This window comes from Capra hircus, chromosome 11 (genome assembly GCF_001704415.2).
Source record: "Capra hircus breed San Clemente chromosome 11, ASM170441v1, whole genome shotgun sequence".
NCBI lineage: Eukaryota > Metazoa > Chordata > Mammalia > Artiodactyla > Bovidae > Capra > Capra hircus.
Genome location: NC_030818.1, coordinates 46,221,748 through 46,236,352, shown reverse-complemented (window position 1 = coordinate 46,236,352; position 14,605 = coordinate 46,221,748).

Genomic DNA, 14,605 nt, shown 5'->3' with positions numbered 1-14,605 from the left:
CCAGGCGATGAGTGGATGATCAACCCTAAGATCCATCTAGACATCTAAGGGAGTCCAAGAAAGCTGCAAGCCTTACAGAAGCTAGAAATGACCAAAGTGGTAGCAAGAAAACGCTAAACAGAAACCATTCTACAGCCTTGCAGTTTCCAGGAAAGTTCAGAAAAATATCTTCCAGAAGCTGCCTTTACTCCGTATCTCAGCAGTGAGAGAGGTCTGCGGGCCTGAACCTGGTGGTTGGGGAAAGAAACACACAAAGCACCCGACAGCAGGAACCGTGGGAGACAAAGCCAATGACTAGAGACTGGATGGGGCTTCCCGGGTGGCACTACTGGTTAAGTACCCGCCTGCCAATGCAGGAAATGCAAGAGACATGGGTTCGATCCCTGGGTCGGGAAGATCTCCTGGAAGAGGGCATGGAAACCCACGCCAGTACTCTTGCCTGGAGAACGACTAGGACAGAGGAGCCTGGCGGGCTACAGTCTGTGGGATCCCAAAGAGTCTAGCACGACTGAGCACCAGCACGCGCACACAGAGAGCAGATGCCGCCAGACACAGACCTGTCCCCCACAACCGCCAGCAGCTCCACAGGGCGAAGACCTCTTCACAACCTGGGTGCCTCCAGGGGAGAAAGAGAGGGTGGGGTGAAATCCTGAGCTGGCTGAGTTTAAACCTAAAATGACTGAAGGACCTCCCTGGTGTCTCAGTGGATAAGAACCCATCTGCCAATGCAGGGGATGTGTGTTTGATCCCTGATCAGAGGAGATTCCGTATGTCGAGGAACATCTAAGCCCATGGGCCGCAACCATTGAGCCCGTGTGCTACAACTACTGAAGCCCAATTACCATAGAGCCCATGCTCCACAAGAGAAGCCACCGCAATGAGAAGCCCATTTACCACAACTAGAGTAACCCCTGCTAGCTGCAACTGGAGAAAACGCGCAGGCAGCAACAAAGACCCAGCACAGCCAGAAATAAATAAATAGCTTTTAAAAAGCAGACCTGAGGATGTCTTAAAGTCCTTCAATTAAAAAAATAAAACGAAATAAGCTGAAATGACTACGGAAAATCTGAATTGCCTGAGTTTACCTGAAAGAAACAACGACAACAAAATTAGGTAGTTCATCAGAGACACGGTGAAAGTGCTAGTCTCTCTGCTGCTGCTGCTGCTGCTGCTGCTAAGTCGCTTCAGTCGTGTCCGACTCTGTGCAACCCCATAGACGGCAGCCCACCAGGCTCCCCGTCCCTGGGATTCTCCAGGCAAGAACACTGGAGTAGGTTGCCATTTCCTTCTCCAATGCATGAAAGTGACAAGTGAAAGTGAAGTTGCTCAATCATGTCCGACTCTTAGCGACCCCATGGACTACAGCCTACCAGGCTCCTCCGTCCACAGGATTTGCCAGGCAAGAGTACTGGAGTGGGGTGCCATTGCCTTCTCCGGTTAATCGCTCAGTACCGATACTTTGCCGACTAAGGTCCGTCTAGTCAAGGCTATGGTTTTCCCAGTGGTCATGTATGGATGTAAGAGTTGGACTATGAAGAAGGCTGAGCGCCAAAGAATTGATGCTTTTGAACTGTGGTGTTGGAGAAGACTGTTGAGAGTCCCTTGGACTGCAAGGAGATCCAACCAGTCCATTCTGAAGGAGATCAGCCCTGGGATTTCTTTTGAAGAAATGATGCTGAAGCTGAAACTGCAGTACTTTGGCCACCTCATGCAAAGAGCTGACTCATTGGAAAAGACTCTGATGCTGGGAGGGATTGTGGGCAGGAGGAGAAGGGGACGACAGAGAATGAGATGGCTGGATGGCATCACTGACTCGATGGATGTGAGTCTGAGTGAACTCCGGGAGTTGGTGATGGACAGGGAGGCCTGGCGTGCTGCGATTCATGGGGTCGCAAAGAGTTGGACACTACTGAGCGACTGAACTGAACTGAACTGAATACCCAATTCTTTGTGACCGTATGGACTGTGGCCCAACAGGCTCCTCTGTCCATGGAATTCTCCAGGCAAGAATGCTGGAGTCCAGGTAGCCATTCTCTTCTCCAGAGGATCTTCCCTACCTAGGGACTGAACCCAGGCCTCCTGCACTGCAGGCAGATTCTTTACCAACTGAGCTACTAGTGAAGCCCTCAGAGATGCAGGGGAGTTACCAAAAAGAAAGGAGGAAAATTCTATTTGTGCTCCCCTGAGTCTATGACCATTGATATGTGTTCACTTCCTGGGAAATGGCCCAAAGCCGAGTTCTTAGTAATGAGACTGAGGCTGACTTCTATTTCTGGACTTTGCACGGAAGGCAGGGAAGTTACTATGAAAAGAAGGAAGTGAGCCCCAGAAATTGGCTCCGTGATCATCGCCACATTCTCTCAGTTGAGATCTCCACAAGGCAGGTCGTGGGATCCCGTTTTGCAAACAAGGCAACTGAGTTCAAGGAGATTAAACAACCTTCCCAGAATTGCTGGTGGGGAATGTAGCTTGAACGTGAACCCAACAGTTCTTCACTTCGAATCTGCTCCCTTCATCTCATTCCTATTCCGTGTGTGAAATGTTTAACTTTCTTAAATCAAAAATAATAATAACGTTGCTGAAATTCAGCTACCATACATCAGTGCCAAATTAAATCTTGGAGACAGAGTTTTGGGTGAAATAGAAATAGCTTCATTGCTTTGCCAGGCAAAAGGGGCCCCAGCAGGCTACTGCCCTCAAAACTGTGTGATCCACCCTGGAAGGGGTCATGTGGAGTGTTATGGTTCAAGGAGCACGGCGTGGCCAGCTTGTGGATATTCTTCTGATTGGCTGGTGGTGAGGTAATTGGGAGTCAGCAACAATAGCCTTCTGGTTCCAACCAGTCTGGGGTCAGTGTTCTTGTGGTCAGTAGTTTTCATCTAATGGAGGGTCTGCCTCTTATAAGAAACAGTTCAGGAAAGTGTATCAGGCCTGTACCAATATCTTGCAGATAATCGTGAGTTCTGTGATTCTGCTATGTGGCAGACTTATAGTATAAATTGTTACCAGTTTCCCAGCCTCACAGTTTCTACATCTTCACATTTCCCAATCATTAGCTCTCCAATCAGACTTTTACTTCAAAAGATGAGGTCAGAGGCTTGTATATAATTTCAATAGTAAGATGAGAGAGTGGTTGTTGTATATAATTTAGGCATAACAACCACTCTCTCATCTTACTTCTTGCTGATAGTTTCAACACCCCATGCCAGGGTAAATTTCAAGCCCTTAAGAATTAACCATGGCCTTGATACCCAACAACCATCCTTCCAGGAATATTTTTCTTTCTCTTTACTTATAGACCTGAACTATACACTCACCGTACATGGCTCTTAAGCATCTAAAGTGTAAAACACACCCCAAATGTCATAGATGACATAGTTTACATTCTTTATTATTAAGTAAAGGACACAAAATATCTCACTGATTATTATTTTATTATGTGTTCAAATGACAGTATTTTGGACCTACTGGGTTAAATAAAATATACAAAAATGAATCTTATCTCTTTCTTACTTTTTAAATGCAGTTTCTACAAAAATTTTAATTCCCTATGAGGCTCACATTTGCAGCTTACAATTAAATTTTTATCAGATGACACTGCTCAATGAAATGAATTTTGTGTCTGTTTTTATGTGATCCTTTACTGATTATTTTCCAAAGCTTCCAGAGTCAGTGTACTCGATGGAAAGACAAAAGATTCCTGAGACCAAGGTTTTGTTTGAGGTTTTTCCTTTTTGTGTGCTTTTTTGCTGGTGGTGGTTTTTACTTATGCTTTTGTGTTTCTGGGTTTCAGTGGCTTCTCAGAAAACCAGAAGTCAAAGTTTGGGAAAGTGCAGAAGTTTCGAAGATGTGAGACTCTGTTTCATGTCCTGTCTCTGCTATTTCCCATTTACTGAAACTTGAGCCATTTTTTGCTTAACTCCTCTAAGCCTTGTTTATACCCTCTAAGGAGGGAAGGTCAAGGTGTTTAATGAAGCTTAATGATGGTATGAGGATAAAGTGAAATAATAAATATGGAGTGACTGATAACCACTCTTTTTTTAATACAGCTTTCCCAGACTCCCTGACCATCCTCATTCTCATTTTGATTTCACTCCTTAAGCTGTAGTGAACGTTCACTTTGTAAAAGCAATCAATGCTTGTGAATAAATTTGAAATGCAATAATGATTTTTTTTTTTAAGTGCAAAGTTGTGCTTACAGAGGTGAACTTCTACCTAGTTTGGGAAAGCACGGTGATTTGTTTGGGGCGCCTCAGTTTTCCCATCCGGGAAGGAGAGAGGTTTGATGATCCAAAGGGTGGGGCAGGCTGTGGGCACGGAGGAGGTCTCCAAGGGATCCTGACCTACCCACTGAAGACCCAGCAGAGGTGGGTGGGTGTGGACACAGAAAAAAGACATCACTGGACCCTGATGGGGTCTGGGTCTGTGATGTGGCAGCCACTTTCATGTGAGTTTCTTTCATTGCCTTTCATTCTGTTTCAGTTTCTGTAGCAACAGCCTCCAGCTCTTGGGTCCCCAGGATGCATGCCACTGGCACCCCCATTTGTCACACAGAAGATGTGTTCATGATAACTACTGTCCTGTTCACATTAGAAGCAAGAAATGAGACAAGCCACATGAAAGACTTAGGCAGGAAAGCATCCTGCAAACTGAGGTAATACAGCTGGTGGCGGTGGTGAGTTTGGAGCCAGGCTTCTTCTGTCCCCAGATGAGAATTTCCAGGCAGACCGTGCCATCTCAGATGCCGTCCTCGTCTACAGGGATTGGATACCCAAGGCCCCATCCAATACTAACATCTTTTCTTTCTGCCACTTCAGAAATATCTGGTTTTTGTAATGAAAATAACCAAGTAATTCTTCTGTTTCCTAAGGTTCAAGACTAGCTATAAAACTAGCCCCAGTAATATCCAAATCAATCAAGTCAAGAAAATATTTATTGCTTGTGTCTCCACTGTTGAAATTCCTATCTTAGCAGCATTGAAACAACAACAACAACAACAACAACAACCAGTACTTCCCTGACAGTCCAGTGGTTACAAATTCACCTGCCAACGCAGAGGACATGGGTTTGATCCCTGGTCCGGGATGACTCCACTTGCTACTAGGCAACTAAGCCCACGTGCCTCAGCTACTAGAACCCATGCTCTGCAATGAGAGAATCCACAGCAGTGAGAAGACCATGCACCTCAACAAAGAGTAGCCCCAGCTCACCACAAATAGAGAAAAGCCCAAGCAAAGCAGCAAAGATCCAGCGCAGCTTAAATAAATAATAAATTTTTAAAAGACCAAATGACAAGCCTTCACTTTCCTATTGATAAACAAGCCTTCCCGTCTGGCCTTGTTGTACAGTCAATCAGTCGTGTCCAACTCTTTGCAACCCTGTGGTCTACCGCACACCAGGCTTTCCTGTCCTTCGCTATCTCCCAGAGTCTGCCCAAACTCATGCCCACTGAGTCGGTGTTGCCATCCCAATTATCTCATCCTCTGTCATCCCCTTCTTCTCCTCCCCTCAATCTTTCCTAGAACCAAGGTCTTTTCCAATGAGTCGGCTCTTCGCATCAGGTGGCCAAAGTATTGGAACTTAAGCATCAGTCCTTTCAGTGAATATTCAGGGTTGATTTCCCTTAGGATTGACTGGTTTGATCTCCTTGCAGTCCAAGGGACTCTCAAGGGTCTTCTCCAGCACCATAGCACTCAGCCTTCCTTATGGTCCAGCTCTCACATCCATACGTGACTACTGGAAAAACCATAGCTTTGACAAAGACCAGTGGTTTTCCTTAAAATTTCCTTTAGCCAGTGCAGCCCCTCCATGGATGCCCCAACATCCATGGTCCCTACTAGGTCCCTGCTTGGGTCCCTACTTCCATCCTTCTGGCAGTTCTGACTTGGAAAACTCACTGGCATGGGTTAAGCTGCCAATGTTTGTCAATTCTCCATGTTCAAGTAGGCATATGCACATCCTGTCTCTCCCTTAATAGGATACATGTACCCCGTGGCTGGGCAGTACAGCTCTACTCCCCTTCCTAGCCTTCCCAACCACTCCCATGCAGGGAGGGGGGCAGGCAGAAGCAAAGGGAAAGCTATGATACCAAGAGGAGAGGCCTTCTCTTCCCAGAGATGAGGGGCTTTGCCCTCAGCTGTGGAAATAAGTCCAAGTTTTGAGGCTGCAGTCCATGTGGATTTGAAGAGTTTGACATGACTTAGTGACTGAATAACAACAATCTGAGGATCTAGCTCACTCTTTTTTTTTTTTTTTTTTGCCACTTGACTTGCAGTATCTTCCCCAACCAGGGATGGAACCCAGGCTCCCTGTAGTGAAAGTGCAGAGTCCTAACCACGGGACCACCTGGGAAGTCCCCTGGCTCACATTTCTGGAACAGACAAGCAGGAGAATCACTCGTCTGCACGAGTCTGGGCCTATCCCTTAGGCACAGCTTGGGATCAAGTTCCATCTCTGTTGGCCTGTGTTTGCCCTCCCAGACCATAGGCACACAAACCTGTCATCCCTCCTGCCCAATTTGCATAAACTGAAAGTAACTAGCCCCAGGCTCCTCCTGTCACAGGAAAGGGGGACTTTATAGTTATAAAGAGAAATGAGTCAACACAACAAGGATATAACACATGGGCTGAGTCAAGGCCGGTGTATCTCTGGTTAGGCTGGGTATTTGGGGCAGCTTGGAAGGGTTACATTTTTTTTTTTAATTTTAATTTGAGTATATTTGATTTATAATGTTGTGTTACTTTCAGGTATACAGCAAAGTGAATCAGTTAAACATAAACATACGTGCTCAGTTGCTTAAGTCATTTCCGGCTCTTTTGGAACCCCACAGACTATAGCCCACCATGCTCCTTTGTCCATGGGATTTTCCAGGCTAGAATACTGGAGTGGGTTGTCATTTCCTACCCCAGGGAGTCTTCCTGACCCGGGATCGAACTCATGTCTCCTGCATCGGCGGGAGGCTTCTTTACTACTGAGCCACCTAGGAATTCCCATACGTATACATATGTGCATGTGTGCTAAGTCTCTTCAGTCGTGTCCTACTTTGTGACCCTGTGGACTGTAGCCTGCCAGGCTCCTCTGTCTTAGGGATTCTCCAGGCAAGAATACTGGAGTGGGTTGCCATGCTGTCTTCCAGGGGATCTTCCCAACCCAGGGATCGAACCCGAATCTCTTGTCTCCTACATTGGCAGGTGGGTTCTTTACCACTAGTGCCACCTGGGAAGCCCACGTATACATATATCCACTCCTTTTTAGGTTGTTTTCCCATATAGGCCATTACAGAGTACTGGGCTCCCTGTGTTCTACAAAAGGTTGGAAGGTCTCCTTCTTGAATTTTGTATTCAGCCTCCCTTCCTCCATAGCATGTCCAGCCTTGGGAATAAGGTCAGCAAATGGGGATAGGAGTCAGATGACAGGCAGACCCCTCTCTTGTCCCATGGGAAATGCCATTTAGATAACTTTTTGTTGTTCTTGTTCACTTTCTCTAACAGTCACTCCTCCTTGCAAAGGCTCTGTACCTCCACTTGCTAGAGGCAAAGAGGATGGAGACAATGGGGAGCCCCTCATTAGGTGGAGTGTGTCACGATGGGGTAAAAGACAGCCAACTGACCTGGAGGCCCAGTCTTAGAAGAGCAGACATCTGTTGATGTATGTGGGCCAGACACAGGATGTAGGGGCTCCCCAAGGACAGCCTGTTTCCTCACGTGGCAGAGCCAAGGCAGCCCAGACATGGTCCTGGTGCGAAAGGGGAAAGCGACAGCACGCTTGTCAGTACGCGTTTGCATACTTAAGAGCTTGCGTGCTTACATTCCTGCAAGATTGCGTGATGACCTCTGCACAGCCTCTTGGACCAGCTCACTCTTCACCAGTCATGCTCAGATCTAGCTGCGAAGAAGACCCAGGCAATGGATGGGATCTCGCCCTAAGACCCCCAGCATCTGTGGGCACTGAGTCACTGGTGACCTCATTTCCTCTCTCATTTGATCTGTCACTGAGAACTCCCTGGCTGGGAGTCCAAAAATACTAATGAGATTGAACAGCTGTCAGCATGCCTTTCCTTCAGCCAATCTGCCTGTCTGCTGCTGCTGCTGGCTGAAGCCCCAGCTGTCAGCCATCTGCTGTAAGAGCCCAAGATGAGCGTTAGAAAGCAAAGTAGCACAGTCAGAGCACCAACAGCCCCAGAAGCTTACAGTCCTGTCATTTCTCCCACCTCTGCACCCACAGTTGCCACCAGGACTCCTAACTTTAACTTCTGCTGCCCAGCATGAAGTTTCCTACAACCCATCAACTTCCTGGCCTCTTGTCCCTGCCTTGCTCTCCTGCCCAGGATCCAACCCAGCAGCTCCTGGGTGCCTTGCATCTGCTGGGTGAAGGAGCATGTGGCCTAAAGGCAAACTGTCCCTCCCTAAACTTGAGGCCATTGTTGTTGTTTAGTGACTATTTCTTGTCCAAATCTTTTGCAATGTCATGGACTATAGCCCACCAGGCTTCTCTGTCCCTGGGATTTCCCAGAACAATACTAGACTTGGTTGCCATTTCCTCTTCCAAGGGATCTTCCTGACCCAGGGATCAAACCTGTGTCTCCTGCTTGGCAAGTGGATTCTTTAGCACTGAGCCACTTGGGAAGCCTTGGGACTAGAAAACCCCAAATGGCCCTCCTGAGACCCTCAGGGAATCTGGTTTCTTCAACAGACTTTCCAAATGGCCAAAACCTCAAGTGGCCCTCCTGAGAACCTCAGGGAATCTGGTTTCTTCAACAGGTTTTCCAGGTGACCGAGGATGGTAAGTGGTCTCTGGAGAACTACATGTCAGCCTTCTCCCCTCAGCTGATCCCAACTGCAGGGTATCCTGAGCCCAACAAGGGCACAGAAGCAAGAGTGAGAGCAGCTAGTGAGCCCCATGGGAAATGTCCCTGCTGTGCATGTATCTATCTTTGTGAGGCAGCTGTGCCTTCATCCACGATAATTTTTCTGAGCTCTACCCTAGTATCTACTTTTTAGAGCTATAAACCCTTGTTGTTGTTCAGTTGCTAAGTCATGTCTGACTCTTTGAGACCCCATGGACTGCAGCACACCAGTCTTCCCTGTCTTTCAACATCTCCCAGAGTTTACTCAAACTCATGTCCATTGAGTTGATGATGCCATCCAACCACCTCATCCTCTGTTGTCCCTTTTTTCTCCTGCCCTAATCTTTCCCAGCATCAGGGTCTTTTGCAATGAGTCGGCTCTTCACATCAGTATCGGAGCTTCAGCATCAGTCCTTCCAATGAATAAAACCATCAAAATAGAAAAATCACACTTGATGGCAGTAATCTCTGGGCTGCAATATATGACTCAGAACAGAGATAGTGTCACTTTTCGCAATGGAAGCTTTCACGCTGTTTGATTTCTTATCCTACGCTTGTAAGCTTTTTAAAAACTAATAGCAATACATACTGGAGAAAGTGGAGAAAAGAGAACCCTCTTGCACTGTCATTGGAAATGTTAATTGATAACAGCCCCTATGGAGAATTCCTTTAAAAACTAGGAATAAAACTACCATATGCCCCAGCAGTCCCACTACAGGGCATGTACTCTGAGGAAACCAAATTTGAAAAAGACACGTGTATCCCAGTGTTCACTGCAACACTATTTACATTTAACACTATTTACATTCAACACTATTTAGTTAGGACATGGAAGCAACTTAGATGTCTGTCCATCAACAGATAAATGGATAAAGAAGTCATGGTGCATATATACAATGAAATGCTATTCAGCCATAAAAAGAAATGCATTTGAGTCAGTTCTAGTGAGGTGAATGAACCTAGAGCCTATTACACAGAGGGAAGTAAGTCAGAAAGAGAACAACAAATATCTTACAATAGTGCACATGACTCAGCAGGGGAAAGAGAGGGTGGAAAAAACTGACATACCAACTAGATAGGGCAGCTTCCCAGATGGTACAGTGGTAAAGAATCCACCCGCCAAGGCAGGAGACTTGAGAGACAAGATTTGATCCCTGGGTTGGGAAGATCCCCTGGAGTAGGAAATGGCTACCCACTCCAGAATTCTTGCCTGGAAAATGGCATGGTTAGAGGAGACTGGAGGGCTACAGTCCATGGGTTCCCAGAGTCGACTATGACTGAGCACGCACACACACACAGTCCTGTCCATCAACAGCACAGATCCTTTGCTCCTGAGTTTAATCACATCAGAGCAACTTTGAAACAATCCATTCAATTCTCAGGCAATTCTCAGGTCTAGAACCAACTGCCTTTCTACAACATGGCTTCACACATGCCATGCCACCCATACCATCCACCCCATTACTACCAAATACTTGGAAGTTTACCTGCCAGAGTTCCCTAACATCACCCAAGATTAGCAAGGGAATTAAAGGGGATGGGTGATACAGAAATTCTTAGACTCCTGTGGCTGTGGCTACTCTGCAGACTAAGCTTTCCTGGAGGGCTCAAGGCTCAAGAATTGGGTATTTTCTCTAAGAATATATTTCCAGCTTGTCTCAGAGAAAAACCACAAGTGCTCACTTTTTTCCACCCTCACCTCCACCCAGGAGATCATTTAACCTGCGAAACTGTCCCCTTGTTGAGCCAACTCTTCCCAAGAAGAGACATTGAAGGAAAGTAAAACTCTAAGAAGCTTTTTAGAAGCTGCCCCACAGGGCTTCCCTGGTAAAGAATCCTCGGGCCAATGCGGGAGACATGGATTCGACCCCACATGCTGTGGAGCAACTGCACCGATGCACCACAGCTATTGAGCTTGGGCTCTAGAGTCCAGGAGCCACAACTACGGAAGCCCCAGCACTCCAGAGCCCATGCTCTGCAATAAGAGAAGCCACTGCAATGAGAAGCTGGCACAGTGCTGCCCCGACTCACCAAAATTAGGGAAAGGCCCGTGCAGCAACGAAGACTCAGCACAGCCAAAAATAAAATAAATGAATTAAAAAAAAAAACCCTACAACCCAGTCTTCATATGCTCAAGCGTGTGAAACCATTACCAGGAGCTGGGGGCATCATCCATCACTCTCTTTCACTTGCAGCCCTCAGGCTGGTCCTCAGAATGGAACCCAGCTAGCCAGAACCATTTTTCCAGGACTTCCGTGAGAAGCAAGAGGCCCTGCTCCAGCCAGCTCAGTGCTTCTGATCTGTCAGGATTAGGCAGGCTTGGAAACTCAGACCCAGCATGAGTCACTTCCAACTCACTGCTAGTGTCATCCTTTTATATAAATCTGGAATTATTCGGAAGTGCCATTTTTCCCCAGAATTTCTCTCTAGGCTAAGAGAGGTTTTGCTTTGCTTTATTTCTTTCAGAGAAGTTTCTCCTTTTTTATTTTTTCTTATTTTTTTTAAGTTTTATTGAACTCTAGGTGATACACACTGGTGTGTTAGTTTCTGCTGTACAGCATAGTGAATCAGTTACATATACATACACATACATCCACTCTTTAGATTCTTTTCCCATATAGGTTATTACAGAGCACTGAGTAGAGTTCCCTGTGCCATTTAGTCTATTTATATGTAGCAGCAGTGAAGTGAAGTGAAAGTTGCTCAGCGGTGTTCAACTCTTTGCGACCCCATTGGGGGTGTACAGTCCATGGAATTCTCCACGCCAGAATACTGGAGTGGGTAGCCTTTCCCTCCTCCAGGGAATCTTCCCAACCCAGGGAAAGAACCCAGATCTCCCGCATTACAGGTGGATACTTTACCAGCTGAGCCACAAGGGAAGCCCAAGAACATTGGAAAGGGTAGCCTATCCTTTCTCCAAGGGATCTTCCAGACCCAGGAATTGAACCAGGGTCTCTTGCATTGCAGGTAGATTCTTTACCAACTGAGATATCAGGGAAGCCCACGTTTAGAGTAGTTAGTATATGTCAATCCCAGTCTCCCAATTTATCCCTCCCCACCTTGTCCCCTGGTAAACGTAAGTTTGCTTTCTACGTCTGTGACTCTACTTCTGTTTTATAAAAATATAGCATGCATTATGAATTTTCATGTCATCTTTTTCTCTTAGATGGTTTGAGTTTTGTTTCATTGTTTCATTAATGTTTCGTTCACTAATCTAAAGAAATTATTTATTTTATCTCTGTTATAAAAGTGCTTACCTCTAAGAGTTTTTAACATCATATCTAATTAAATAAAATTTATTTTGTCAAAAACTGTCTTGACAAAAATAAATTTGTCAATATTTATTTCCTTCTCTTGAACTAAAAAGAACCTCAGGTGCTTTAACTTCTATCTCTCCCCTCCCCAAACCTACTATAGTTCCCTCACAAATTAGATATTTTATTAAACAGTTGACACTTGTTTGTGAGTGTGTGTGTGTGTGTGTGTGTGTGTGTATGTATGCTCAGTTGAGTCCAATTCTCTGCAACCCCATGGACTGCAGGCCACCAGGCTCCTACTCCATTTCCTACTCCAGGGGATCGTCCCAACCCAGGGATCAAACTGGTGTCTCTTACATCTCATGCATTGACAGATTCTTTACCAGCATCCCACCTGGGAAGCTCAAATGTTTGTTTAGCTTTATTCAAACACTATGTTCTTAGCCCACCATTTCTTCTCACATCCCAGGCTTTCCTAGTGGGGTCATTTTCCCCTCCCCCTAGTACAGCCTTTGGAAGTTAGTTTAATAAAGGCCTCTTGGTATGAAACTTCTCACCACTGACATCTTTGCATGGTTCTTGTTCTTGAAAGATGTTTTTATGGGACCCACAATTCTCAGTTGATAGCATTTGCTTACAATACTATAAAACTATCATTGCACTGTTTTTCAGCTTTCACTTTAACTGTTGAAGAGTTCCCCATCATTCTAATTGTTGCGCCTCTGTAACTAACCAACTTCTCTTTGCTATCTCCTGTGCATACCTGGAAGAGGGCCTGGCAACCCACTCCAGAATTCTTGTCTGGAGAATCTCATGGACAGAAGAGCCTGGCTGGCTACGGTTCACAGGGTCACAAAGAGTCAGACATGACTAAAGTGGCTTAGCATGCACACACGTGGTTAACCTCAGTTGTGAAATAATTTTCTTACTGCATCCAGCCTCATATTATTTCTCTTATCAGCTGAGTAATACTTTTAAAAATATGCTAATGAGAGCTAACTTAATCCTGATATTCCAGATGTCTTTTACTGGGAGAAATTGTGCTACACAATTAGTCATCTATATGGCTAGAAATGAAAAGCCTTTTTATTGTGTTTTTTTTTTTTAAGTTTCTTCACTACTTTGTTCACTTATTAATTGAGCAAATATTTCTTGAGAACCTTCTAATTGTGAGGCATTGTATCAGGTACTGGATGTATACTGGAGCATAAAACAGATATGATGTTGCCCTACGGAACTTACAGCTTAATAGGAGAGATATTCAACAAACAAGAAAACAAATAAATATGAACATAGAGAATGACTCGGAAGTTGAAAGAACCTAAAACATTGTTGTATGAAGAAATGAAGGAATTAGGAAGGTTTGGCCTTCTCAGAAGGCTCAGAACTTCATTTTGAAAATCCTTTTAATTTTTTAATCCATTTCATCCAACTGACTCCTGGTTCCACCATTCCACTGAAGCTACTTTTGTGAAAGCTTCCTAAATCCAGTGGATTTACCCACATCTTAGGCCACTTTCCTGGATGCTATGCTTCAGTTCAGTTCAGTCACTCAGTCGTGTCCTTCTCTTTGCGACCCCATGAATTGCAGCACGCCAGGCCTCCCTGTCCATCACCAACTCCAGGAGTTCACTCAGACTCATGCCCATCGAGTCAGTGATGCCATCCAGCCATCTCATCCTCTATTGTCCCCTTCTCTTCCTGCCCCCAATTCCCCCCAGCATCAGAGTCTTTTCCAATGAGTCAACTCTTCTCATGAGGTGGCGAAAGTACTGCAGTTTCAGCTTTAGCATCATTCCTTCCAAAGAAATCCCAGGGCTGATCTCCTTCAGAATGGACTGGTTGGATCTCCTTGCAGTCCAAGGGACTCTCAAGAGTCTTCTCCAACACCACAGTTCAAAAGCATCAATTCTTTGGCACTCAGCCTTCTTTACAGTCCAACTCTCACATCCATACATGACCACTGGAAAAACCAGAGCCTTGACTAGACAGACCTTAGTCGGCAAAGTAATGTCTCTGCTTTTGAATATGCTATCTAGGTTGCTCATAACTTTTCTTCCAAGGAGTAAGCGTCTTTTAATTTCATGGCTGCAGTCACCATCTGCAGTGATTTTGGAGCCCCCCAAAAATAAAGTCTGACACTGTTTCCACTGTTTCCCCATCTATTTCCCATGAAGTCGTTGGACCGGATGCCATAATCTTCGTTTTCTGAATGTTGAGCTTTAGGCCAACTTTTTCACTCTCCTCTTTCACTTTCATCAAAAGGCTTTTTAGCTCCTCTTCACTTTCTGCCATAAGGGTGGTATCACCTGCATATCTGAGGTTATTGATATTTCTCCCAGCAATCTTGATTCTAGCTTGTGTTTCTTCCAGTCCAGCGTTTCTCATGATGTACTCTGCATAGAAGTTAAATAAGCAGGGTGACAATATACAGCCTTGACGTACTCTTTTTCCTATTTGGAACCAGTCTGTTGTTCCATATCCAGTTCTAACTGCTGCTTCC